The following is a 13,445-nucleotide window of genomic DNA, read 5'->3' on the forward strand; positions in this document are numbered from 1 at the left end:
TTAAATTGACCTTCTATTCTCATAATGAGCCCTATTTGGCAGTGTATTGTTTTTTTAATGTACATCTGGATTCAATCATTCCTTTATTTTTTTAAAGAAATTTTATATCCATAACCCAAAGCATGACTGGTTATTAGTTTTCTTTTCTGTGTATGTATATATGTTATCAGACTTGAATTTGAAAGATATACTGATTAAACAGTATATATTTACTGCCTTTTTGGTACAGTTCTCTGACAACCATCTCAAATTCAGCTATGGGTTTTAGTTTATGCACATTTTCTATTTCTTTTTTAGTATATTTTGGGGAGATGCATTCTTATAAAATAATCTAGTTCATTAACATTTCCAATTTTGGGAACAGAACATTTTTATAATTTCTCTAATATGCACTTACAAATAACATTTTTTCATCCAGATCTTTGGTTAAAACTGCTTTATCACCCCCGGAACTGTACTTTTTTGAGATATAACTCACATATCATAAAATTCACCCTTTTAAAGTGAACCCCTCACTGGTTTTTAATACATTCACAGTTTGCAACCATCATCAGATCTAATTCCATATTATTTTCATCTTTCTAAAAAGAACTCTGGCACCCATTAAGCTGTCATTCCTCATTGTCTCCTCCCCTCAGCCACTGGCAACTACTAATATACTTTCTGTCTTTATGGATTTTCCTAATTTGGATATTTCATGTAAATGAGATCATATAATATGTGACCTTTAGTGTCTGGCTTCTTTCATTTAGCATAATATTTTCAAGATTCATCCAAAGTGTATAATGCATCAGCATTTCATTCCTTTTTATGACTGAATACTACTCCATTGTATGGATATACAACATTTCCTATCCTTTCACCCTTGATAGGCATTTGGATTGTTGCCATTTTCTGGCTATTACAAATAAAGTTGAACATCCATGTACATGTTTTTTGTGTGAACACATGCTTTCAATTCTCTTGGGTATATACCTAGAGGTGGAATTTCTGGGTCATATGGTAATTCTATGTTTAATGTTTTAAGGAACTGCTGAACTGCTTTTCAAAATGGCTGTACTATTATATATTTTTCTAGCAATAGATCAAGTTTCCAACTTCTCCACATCCTTGGTAACACTTTTTATTATCTGTCTTTTAAATTATGGCCTTCCTAGTGGGTGTGGAGTGGCATCTCATTGTGATTTTTATTTGCACTTCCCTAAAGTATATCTTCTTTGAAAAAATGCTTTTTCACATCCTTTACTTATTGGTTTATTTTAAATTGGGCTATTTATCTTTTTATTGTTGAGTTGTAGATATCCTTTATATATTCTAGATGATAAAAATAATTTATCAAGCATAAGATTATCATATGAATTGCAAATATGTTCTCCCAGCCTGTAGGTTGTCTCTTCAATTTCTCAATAGTAACTTTGAAGCATGAAAGTTAAGTTTTGATGAAGTCTAATTTATTTCTTTTTCTTTTGGTTGCTTGAGTTTTAGTTGTTGTATCTAAGAAAATATTGCTTAACTGAAGATCATAAAGTTTTACGCTTATGTTTTCTTCTAAGCGTTTTACAATTTTAGCCTTTATATTTTATCTTTGATCCATTTTGAGTTGAGTTAATATTTATATATGATATGAAGTAAGGATGCAACTTCCTTCTTATGCATGTATAGCCAGTTATCCCTGCATCATTTGTTGAAAAGACTATTCTTTCCCCATCAAATTTTCTTAGCATCCTTATTGAAAATCAATTGATGATAGATATATGGGTTTATTTCTAGATTCTCAATTCTATAACATTGATCTGTATACTTCTACTAAGGCCAGTACCATGTTGTGCTGATTACTCTAGCTTTGTACTAAGTTTTGAAATTGGGAAATATGAGTCCCCCAATTTTGCTTTTCTTTTCCAGATTGTTTGGCCATTCTTGCTTAGTTCCTTGCATATCCATGTGATTTTTAGAATCAGGTTGTGAATTTCTGGGAGGAAAAGGCAGCTGGAATTTTACTGTAATGTCAGTGCTTTTAAAGGCCCAATGCACATCTCATTCCTCAGATTCTCTTGTTAAACTTTTTTGTTTTGTCTGTTTGGTTAAACTATTATCTACCACCTCAGAAAGCCAGCAAGTTAAACTATTATCTGTAATTGTTTTTGACAAACACCTTTAGGGAAGAGGTTATTTTGCACTGGGTGAGCACTGAATTAGGTCAAATAAAGATAGCCTTGAACATGGGGTCTTCCAAGGACTCACCAGGTAGGTAAAATAATGAAAGTTGACTGGGATTGAGGCTTTGGAGAAGGTCAGTCCTGTTCTGCTCCCTTCAGTAGCTACCATACTACTAGTTTTCACCACAAATGCAGGCTGTTTGTTGTTAAGGCTACTGCAGACCTGGAGAATAGGAGATCAAATTAAAGCAATTAAAATCCACAAGGTTTTTTGTTCTTACTGAGAATCAGGCATTTTTTTGTGAATACTACCCACCTTACTGCAAGCCTCCGGTTAACTCCCAGAGTTCTGAAAAAGTTAATTCTGATCACTTCTGCCAGTTTTCTCATTGCTTTCACAGCCAAGAGATTTTTGGACATCTTTGCTATGCCATATTCATTGATATCACTCAAATAATGATAATTTGGCTTTTCTCTCTATCTCCTTATCTTTTTTGATTAATTTTGCCAGAACTTTGTCTTATTATTGATATGTTTAAAAACAAAAGTTAGACTTCATTGATTTTCCTGTTTTTTTTCCAATTCATCAACTTTAACCTTTCTATTTTCTCTTTCTTTAGTTAAATCTAGATTATTTTCCTTTAGTACTTCCTGAAATGAATGTCTAATTCATTTATTTTTATTCTTCTTTGTCTCATAATAAACAACATTAGAAATTGTGGGTTGTCCTCTGAACATTACTTTAGAATCTCATAAGTGTTGATACACAGTGTTATAATTATTTTCAAGCCTGTAGCTGAAAAGCTATTTTGTTTTTTGACTTAAGCTTTATTTACGAGGGCATTTTTAATTTTCCAAGTGCTATTATTTATTATTTTTTTATCCATTTATTTTATTGCTTTGCAGTATGTGGGAATGTGTCAATGAAATCCTACTTCTATAAGATTGTTTTTCTTAACAACCTATGAAATCATCAATTTAAAAACTTTTCTGAGGAAAATATATTCATAGAATATTCTGTTTATTTCTTTTCCTCTACTTCTCCCTTTCTCTCCTATCATAATTAAATAGCTTCTTCTTTGATCTATGAAAGGCTGAGAATTGTTTACTTTAAATCAACTTTAATGATTTAAACAAAAACTAATTTGTGTATAAGTGTGTACACATTTTACATGTACATTTTGATTAATGTGACCCATGCTATAGTCAAGATAGAGAACATTTCCATCATAACAAAAAGGTCCCCTGTAGCCTTTCCAATCCAACCCGTCCTTTCTCCCCCAGTGCTGCTCCCAGGTAGCAACTCTTGTGTTTCCTGTCATTACAGATTTGCTTCTTCAGAATTTCATATAAAGGGACGAATAGAGATTGCATTCTTTTGTGTCTGATTTCTGTGGTTGGCTTAATATTTTGAGATTCATCCAGTCTGATTCTTCTCTTCTTGTTCTATCAATTGAGAGAAGGGTGTTGAAATATTCAACTTCAGCTGTCAATTTGTATACGTGTCCTTGCAGTTGTGTCAAGTTTTGCTTCATATATTTCAGAGCTTTTTTTATGATACATAAGTCTTACGGATTGTTGCATTCTCTTGAAGAATCAACTCCTTTATCACTATGAAATGACTCTCTTTTCTCTGGTTATATTCTTTGCTCTAGAATCTATTTTGTCTGATATTAATATAGGTATTCCAGCTTTCTTTTGATTAACATTAGTGTGGAATTTTGTTTTCCATACTTTAAAGCTATTTTGTGTCTATGTATTTATGCTTACAAATAAATATAACCTTATATTTATTATGGGTTTCTTTAGACACTTATAGCTGAATCTTATTTCTTTTTTTAAATCCAATTTGACAATCTTACTCTTAATTGGGAAGCTTAGACCATTGACATTTAATGTGATTGTTGATCTGGTTATGTTTTAATCTATCAGCTTGCTATTTGTTTTCTATTTTTGTGTCTGTTCTTTTCCCCTTATTATTCCTATTCTCCTTCTTTTGGATTAACTGGGTATTTTATTATTACATTATTCCATTTGATCTCTTTTATGGGCTTATTAGTAGCTCTCTTTTACTTAGGTGATTACTTTAAGGTTTATAGTATGCACTTTTAATTTATCAAAGTCTATCACCAAATGATAATATAATAATTCACTGGTATATTTACTTCCATTTTTCCATTCCCAAGTTTTGGGCTATTTTTATAATACATTTTTCTTCTCTGTATGTTATAACCCCATTTTATTATTTTTGCTTCAAATAGTCAATAGCTTTTGAAGAGATTTAAATAATAAAACAAGTCTTTCCTATTTACCCAGGTACTTACCATTTCTGGGACATTTCATTTTTCGTAGATTCACATTTCCATCTGGTATCATTTTCCCTTTATTTGAAGGACTTCATTTAACATTTCTTGTAGTATAGGTCAGAGGGTGAATCCTTTTAGTTTTGTGCTTCTGAAGAAGTAGTTTATATTTCTTCAGGAAAGTCATTTGTGTTGAATATAGAATTTTATGTTAACAGTCTTTTTTTTCAGTACTTTCAAGATGTTACTGCAATGTGTTTCAGCTTGCCTTGTTTCTAAAGAGAATTATGATGTCATCGTTATCTTTATTCCTCTGTAAGTGATGTATCTCTCTTATTTGGCTGCTTTAGAGAATTTCTCTTTATCGTTATTATAAAGCAGTTTGACTGTGTGATGAATGTTGGGGTAGTTGTTTTTATTTTTTTTACTCTGTGCTTAGAATTTGTTAAATTTTTCTTGGGTCTGCGAGTTTACAAATTTCAATGAATTTGTAACTTCTTCTGCTACTGTTTCTTCAACTATATTTGACACTTGACACTTTCATGGGCTCCAGTTATATTTACAGTGGCTTGAAGTTTTTCCACAGCTCACTGATGCTCTGTAAATTTTTTTGTCTTTTTTCTCTCTGTGTGTCATTTTGGGTAGTTTCTATTGGTATGTCTTCAACCCCACTAATCTTTTCTTATGCCAAGTCAATTCTGTTTTTAGTACCAACAACTGTATGTTTCTTCTCAGAGTAATTTTTATCTCTAGAGGGTTAATTTGGGTCATTTTTTATATCTACTGTGTCTGCACTTGTTCTACCTTTGTCTAGCTTCTTGAACATATGAAATACAGTTATAACTCTGTTTTAATGTCCTGCATACTCATCGATATCATTTCTGGGTCAGTTTCAATTGGTTGGTTTTCTCCTCACAATTTGGTTGTATTTTTCTGCTTCTTTACATGATTGGTAATTTTTTATTGAATGCCAGGCTTGCCTGAAAACAATTGCTTCATATGTTCTGTTTGTTTTTCCAGATGTTTATGGCAGGAGGGCTAGTCTGGTTCCAGTTACTCTATCATGATCAGAAGTGAACATGTGGATAGAATAGTATTTGTAAATCCTCTCATTATGATTGTTTGCTTTGTATATTGTAATACCATGTTATTTACTGCCTAAAATTTATGACATCATATAAATTAAGATTTTACTTTTATCAAAGTAATTTAGCCCTATCCCATTTAAAATTTTGGTTTGAAGTAAACTTTATATGTTAATATTGTTCCTGTATTCCTTTTATAGGCCAACAGTTGCCTTACATCTTTTCACCCATCCCTTTATTTAAACATCATCACTTTGGCTTAAGTGGAGTTTGCTTTTATACTCAATATGACAGTCTTTGTCTCTTGATACAGAAGTTTGATCTGCTTATATTTATTGTGATGACTAATATTCTTCCTAAATCTGTCATTGCATTTTAAATTGCTTCTTATTTTCTTTCCCAGTCTTTACATTGTTCACATTTTCCACTTTCTTTTTTTCTGCTCTTCGAAAGTTACATGTATCATTATTTTTATTCTGTTTGACCCTACTTTTAAAATTCAAACTCTATTAATCCTTGACTCCTTTACTGTATGTTTGACATTTGGAAATTTCATCAGGATGTGTCTAAATGCAGATTCTTTTCATTCATTTTATCTGCTCTTGGTGGGTGCTTTTCTCTTAAACTGTTTTGCTGCTTTTAGATTTACTCTGGTATTTTTTTCTTTTTTTTTTTTTGCTCATCTTCTTTCATCTCACTATGCTTCTCTATGAATTCAAGGAGATTTTCTTTTTTTCAACAGACACTTCAAATTATTAATTCCATTTTCTTCAATGTTTAATATGCTCTTCACTGCCTCTCTACATATTTAAATTATGTAATCATGGTTTTCATAAAATTGTCTTATCTTAAATGATAATCTTTTCATAAATGCAATATATTCTCTAATCTCATGTAAAATATAAATTTGATATTAAAATTTTTTCCTTCTGTGTCTTGTAGTAAGTCTGTTTCGTAGGGGAACATTTGTTCAGGTTACATGTATCTGATTTGCTTCCTTCTTTTGTCCTAGTGAAAGTAACAATTTGAGGATTGTTCTTGTTTGATTTTTCTTTGGAGGCAGGTCTGGGTTTGCAGATAAAGTCTGTCAGAGGGGGAGCAAATTCAGCTCTTTTGATCTCAAATATGGAGAAAAAGAAAATTTATGGTCTGAAGGTTTTGTTGGCTAGTCAGGGCATTCAATTTATCACCCAGTATAGGTTGTAACTACTGGTAAGGCAGACATTTGGCCGAGAAGCTCATTTATTTGTGGAACATGTTTTTTCACCTCCTTTGTGTGTATATGGGCATACATAGTTCCCCAAGTCATTCTTGGCTTGAGATTAGCTCCTTCGCCCTGCCTTTTGGCTCACTCTCAAAGCCAGTCCTGATTACAGGCATCTGGATAAGGTCTTAGGTCCAGATGCCAGTGGGAATTGGAAAAGGTCTCTACTAAAGGGACCTGCAGATCAGGGACATTCAGGGCTCAATGAAGCATATTTTGCTTTTGATATTTGAGTCAGAGGGGGATACTATGTCCCTTCTCTAACCCGTCTGACTATTCATCTTCACTTAGTGAGCCATCTTCTAGTGCACCTCAGGGCAAGATGGGGCAAATGCTGCACCCAAGTGATCGGAGTATAGGCTTATAACAATTCCTAAAACCTTTTGATTTACCCCTCTTGACGACCATGTGGACCTCTACACCCATGATCTGCTTAGGGTTTTGGGGTTTTCAAGATTGCTTCTCTTTTCTTCTTAGGTGGGTCTGTCTTTATCTCATCCATCCATCCATCCAACCGCCTGATATTTATTGAGCCGTTATGTGCTAAATACTGTTCTGAATGTTAGAGATTCAATGGTAGAAGAAGACAGATGTGGAGCTTGCATTCTAGAAGAGGTTGCATTATATGGTGTAAGGACTTTTATCTTCCTCAATCTGAGCTCATTTATATCACATTACTTAAAATGTCCTTGTATTACGGCATTGATAGAGATATTTTTAATGCTTTTCGAGTCTGATAGGATTTGGGAATGTAGTCAGCTCAAATCATGATCATGAAGTCTAAGAATCACCAGCTTAAAGCAAAGAAAGAGAGAGAAAGGGAGAAAAGGAAACTCAGAGTTCATCACAGAAATTCCTAGGGTCCTGCTTGCCTCAAATAGTTCATGTGCACAATTAGATTTAGTCAGGAGTCCTGGATTTGTGTTGCAGCCCCATAAGCTCCCTAAGATTCCTCCCTTTCTCAGATTCTATTGTAGTATGATGTCCTCTCCATATTGGCTCAGCACCGAATCTAACTTTTTATGTATAATATTAAGGGAAATTGAAAAATGAATTTATCATTCACCATCATTTTTGTAATAAAAACTACACAATTTTATTTTACATTTTTATTTGGCATATCATAATCGTTTTCTTATTTTCATTGTTCCATTTTTAATGTCAGGACATTATTCTGTTATGTTGAATCCTGTCTTCTGCTTTTTCTCTTAATATTTAGACGGTTCTAATTTTGCACTAACACAGCTCATAAATTGTATGACGTACATCTTTGAAGAATCTTGTTCCTCAAATCTATTTCATGAATATGAATTCCCAGAAAAAGGGGCAATGAGGTCAAAAAGTATTGATGTTCTGGTGCTCTTGTCAGGCATTTTCAAAAGGGACCAGCAATGTGGCAATTTTCCTGAAACCTCACTAACATTGCTTTGCTTTTTAAAATCAGTTTCATACCAATTTGATAATTTAGTAGACAAAAATTGAAGCATATTTTATGTCTATTGATCATTTGTCCCTATATTTACTGTTTTCATTTCCTTTTCAGTGAACTGTTTGGCCAACTTCTGCTCATTTATTTGACTTTGGGGTGTTTCTTACATATTTTAATGCACTCTATTTTGTCTAGATCAGCTATTCTTAACCTTGGGACCAAGGAGAGGCTTTGGGAATCCACCAGCCCCATACAAATAAATATAACTACCATTTATGTGTGTGTGTCCATGTACATGGAGGTCTGTATGGGGCAATATAAATGTATGTGTATTTCTATCTGTGTATGTATGCATATCTTAATGTATATGTGACAGGGCTCTAGCTTTTTTTGGATTCTCAAGAATATCAAATTTAAAAAAATAATTGAGTCCATTTAATACAAATCTTTTCCTTAGTGTATTCTTTCTCTTTTTCTTTTAGTTGGTGTGTGCATACATTTAGCATTGTAATATAGCTTAATCTGTCAACATCTTTGGTAATTTCTTTTATTCATCTATACTCATCCTATTATGATTATTTCTTAGATGGGATAAATATACCATTTTATCTTCCACCATTTTATTTTCTATAATGTCTTTTCAGTTGATCCCTTCTAAGTCTGATATTTATTTTTAAGTGCAGGCTTAAGCTAATTTCTCTGCTATCTACTGTCCAACTTCATCTCGAGATGAATAGTCAGACCGGCTAGGGAAGGGACATAGTACCCCCTCTAACTCAAATATCTACTGTCCAACTCCTGTTTCCCTTCCCTCTCATTTTGTGACATCCCTTAATATGTTAAATTTTCTTTTTTCGGATCTTTGGTTTTATTGAGTTATAGATCTAATTTTGCTCTAGTACTACAACATTTCAGTTGTTGTTCTTTAATGACTTATTTAAATGTTATCTATTATCATTGCTCTTTTTTCAGAATATTCTTTGCTATTTGGCCTGTTCTTTTCAAAATTATTTTACGTGCATATTGTCAAATTCTATAGGAAATCCTTTTGTATTATTTTGTGATTATGTTAATCATTAAATCAGAAAGTTAGAGTATTTAGTCTTTCTGTTGAGAAACATGGTAAATTTTTCTATTATCCAATTTTCTACTCTGCTTTCCAGGAAAATGTTGAAATTTTTTGCATTCTATGTTCATGTCCTAGTATTTATTTCATTAGTTATATTTGATTATGAGTTAGATCTCATTTGTAAATTTGTTTCCTGTCTTATTATTGCATTTAAGAAAGTTATTGATTTTTAAAATATTTATCTTGTATCCATGGGTAGCCAGTTATTGAGCTTTTGTACTACTGCCAATGGTTAGATGAGAACATCAGATTTTTTAATGATGTAATCATACCATTTGCGAATGAAGCTTTCTTTCTAATAACTATCCCTATGGTTTCTTTTTCATGTCTTATTACATCATCCAGATATATCAACATATCATTAAATAATAATGGCGATAGAGAGCTTATTTATTTTGCTCATTTTTCTAATGGGAAAATCTAATGTTTTTCCATTAAAAGGATGCTGACTTGGTTTTAAATAGATCCTTATTATGTTAAGGAAGTCTCATTCCATTCCTATTTTTAAAAATGTTTTGACATCTATTGAAATGCATTTCTTGGCATCCTTTAGGATGATCATATGGTTCATATTATTTAATCTATTGATCTGTTGTGTTATATTAATACATACCCTTGCACTGAACTTTCCTTGAATTGCTGGAGAAACCCTTGTGGTCATGGTGTTCATTCTCTTAATGTGCTGCCGAACACTGTTTGCTGGGACTATACTCTCAAATGATATTGGATCCTGTTTCTTTTTTAAAAATTCTGTATCAGGACTACATTTGCCTTGCAAAATGAATTAGCAGTTTTTTAAAACTGTTTTTCCTATGTTAAAGAATAATTTATGTAACATGGAAATGCACTCTTCTGTAAAATTTGGATAGATTTCTCCAGAGACTCTAGAGTTAGTAAAAATATCCTTTTCAGGCCTGGGGAGGGTCATTCTTTAATGCATTTCTTACTCTTTCAGAGAATTCCTTGTTTGCCAATCTAACATACATTTCTTAGTAACAATTGGACTATTTTAAATTTTTGTAGATTATTGTCTGTTTAATTGATAATTTCAAACAAATTTGGTATACAATTACATACAATGTACCACTTTAATATTTCTCATCTTTTTGATGCATTGCAAACACTTCCTCATTTCTGATTTCATATGGGCCTTTTTGTCTTGATTATATTTGCCAGAGGCTGGTCTTTTTTATTAGCTCTCTCAATGAATCAGCTATTGGTTTTATTTACTGACTCCATTGTTTCTATGTGTCCTCACTGGTTTATTCCTGCTATTTTCTTTCTTTCCTGCTTATGATTTTCCTTAGGGTTTGTGTGTGTGTGGTGAGGGTGGGGCAGGGAAATTTGTTTTCCAAGATCTAAAGCAGTAAACTCAGGTCATTAGTTTTTTAATTTCAAAAGCATCTAAAATGGACTCTACCCCTTGTACTAGCTGAGTCACTTCTCATGGTCTTAAAAATGCTCTGTTTTGGTCCTGCTGTCCATAGATCTGATGTATGATATGATAGGGACTTGTAGGGACTGTGGTGTCAGAGGGACTGTGGGGGGTATCTGACCCAAATATGCACACTTGTAGGGATTCTTTAATGCCCCGAGACAGTCCTGTCCCCAACTCTACCCTGCCCTGCTCCCACTCCATCATCTTGGGCTCCACCGTGGCTGACTCTGTATGTTTGTTCATGTGTTTGTAAAAGGAGAAATATTTTCCAGAAAGACACAGGATGCATTATGGGCCACTTCGTTATTAATAAAAGCAGTTTCAAACACCTGCAGAGGCACTTAACCTGAGGTGTATGGTTAGAATTCAGGAGGTCTGTAAACTTGGATGAGGAAAAAGCTACGTGTTTATTTTTCTTTATTTTCACTAACCTCATAACTGAAATTTAGTATTTTCTCCCCTTTTTGAATGTAGGTAACAAACCACCATCACATTAGCAGTATTATGACATAAATAAATAAATAATCACACTAAAAACCACCAATAAAAATCACAGATGTTTTTCAACCACAATATAGTTGTCGCAGATACCTTTAAATGCCATCTAGATTCATCATTATTTCAAAGCCATCTTAGTTGTTAGACCTGTTGTGAGCCTGTCATTTAGTGCATTAATAAAAAACATCTATTACTATTTCCCTTATTTATTCTTTTAATATGTTGAAAGCTATATTTCAATATAACTTATTTTCTTTGCAATCCTATAAATTTGTTCATCAAAAGACATATATATTTAAATGCATGCCCATTACTTCCATTTAAAAACATTATTCTGAGAAGAGATCTATGGGCTCCCCCCAGACTGTCAAAGAGACTCAGAAAAAAAATGGCCAGGAACTCCGCTCAAAGGCATGGTCATAACCAGGCTTTCCTGGATCTCCGTGGCATTTCAGGAGAATTCGAAGACCTTTGTTAACTTTTTGAAGAGACGGATGACCCAAAACATGGGAGATGAGGATTCTTCCAAAACGTAATAAAAAAAAATACTGTCATTACTTCAATTCTTTCTTTCAAAATGGAGTGTTGTCATGTGCCTGGCACAGCCAGAGTCCCTCCCCTCGCCATGCCAACAGGGCAGCAGAGAGTTACAGGAAGCCTCCCATTCCCACCCCTGCCCCCAAACCTTCCCAGTTAAGTCAGATTCCTAATAATACGGGGGTTACTTTTGTTTCAAATTGGTTTCTTCTCCCTGTTTTATAGGCAGGCTGGGTTTCCTCCTTGTGTGTGTCTTTTGTGCCTTGGGCAGGGGGTGGTGTGTGGTGAGCACTAAGGAATGGATGTTTTATGACAGGAAATGGACTTCCTAAAAGATTTGCCTTCCATCCTCAGGTTTCATAGGAAGCCCCTGCCATTTGCATAGACCTTTATGAAGCTCAGTCACTTTCACTATCTCATTTGACAAAGCTTTGAGGAATTAGTCCCATCTTACAGACAAGGAAACTGAGGCTCTGAAATGTTAGGATGATTATTTCAAGGCCACATCACTCGTTTATGAAACAGTTGGGAATTAAACTCAGGTCCTCTGAGGCCTAGTTAACTGCTTTGTCCTCTTTGCTACAATGTTTTCTGTAAATTTTAATTTTCTTTAATCAACACATGTAACGCTATATTGTGCAGATTTTTCTTCATGTGCAATATTACTCTATTCTTATTTTAAATGGGACACCCAAATATGCTTGAGGCTTTTCTAGGTAATGGAGATGACATTCACCAAATCTTCTGCTTTAACCAGATGTTGTCTCCTCTGAGCTCCAGGGAAAATCTGGAAATCTGAAAAATTCTCCCTTTGCTCTATCTTTGTTCATAATCTCAATCCTTCTAGTACCATGGGGGCTTTAATAAAAAAAAAAGCATCACTCTGTGTATTTGTTCAAGTTTTTTAATTGAACACCTACTATGTGCTAGGCACTCTACCTGTAATAACATATTCATAACAGAAAAATTAGAAAACACAGAGAAGGCAACCCAGATGTCCCCAACATTAGAATGGGTAGACATAAAATGTACTACTGCACAGTGTCAGAAATGCACCAACTATAGCTACACGACAAACAAGTATACATTTTAAAAACATAATGTTGACTTAAAGAGGTAAGATGCATGCATGCCCAGGAGGTACCTACAGTATAACTCTGTTTTTGTAAATTTCAAAAATAGGAAAAACTGTTCTTTAGGGATGCCTATTTAGAAAGTAAAACTTTGAACCATAAGAACAAAGAAACGATTGGCAAAAAGCTGCCTGTCAAGGAGCAGAAATGGTTTTGTTGAGAGGATTCTAAGGGGTGGCAATGAAGGTGGTTCCATAGATGTTCACTTTACAAATATTCCTTAAACTCTACATTTATGTTTCATGCACTCTGCTGTACGTGGTTTTTCTTTTCACCTAAATAAAAGGTTTAAAATTTCAGATAAAAATAAGAGGGAAATATACAACATTTTAGTCCTGACTATGAACATTTTGGGTTTATTCTCCCAGACACTTTTTTTCAGTACATGTACTGTTTTCCTAACAAAAGTGAAGTCACACTTTAATAACATATTGATTTTGCATTTTGTTATCAAAGATTGTTACCCTTCTGCA

The sequence above is a fragment of the Manis javanica genome, chromosome 2, assembly GCF_040802235.1.
Source record: "Manis javanica isolate MJ-LG chromosome 2, MJ_LKY, whole genome shotgun sequence".
Taxonomy (NCBI): domain Eukaryota; kingdom Metazoa; phylum Chordata; class Mammalia; order Pholidota; family Manidae; genus Manis; species Manis javanica.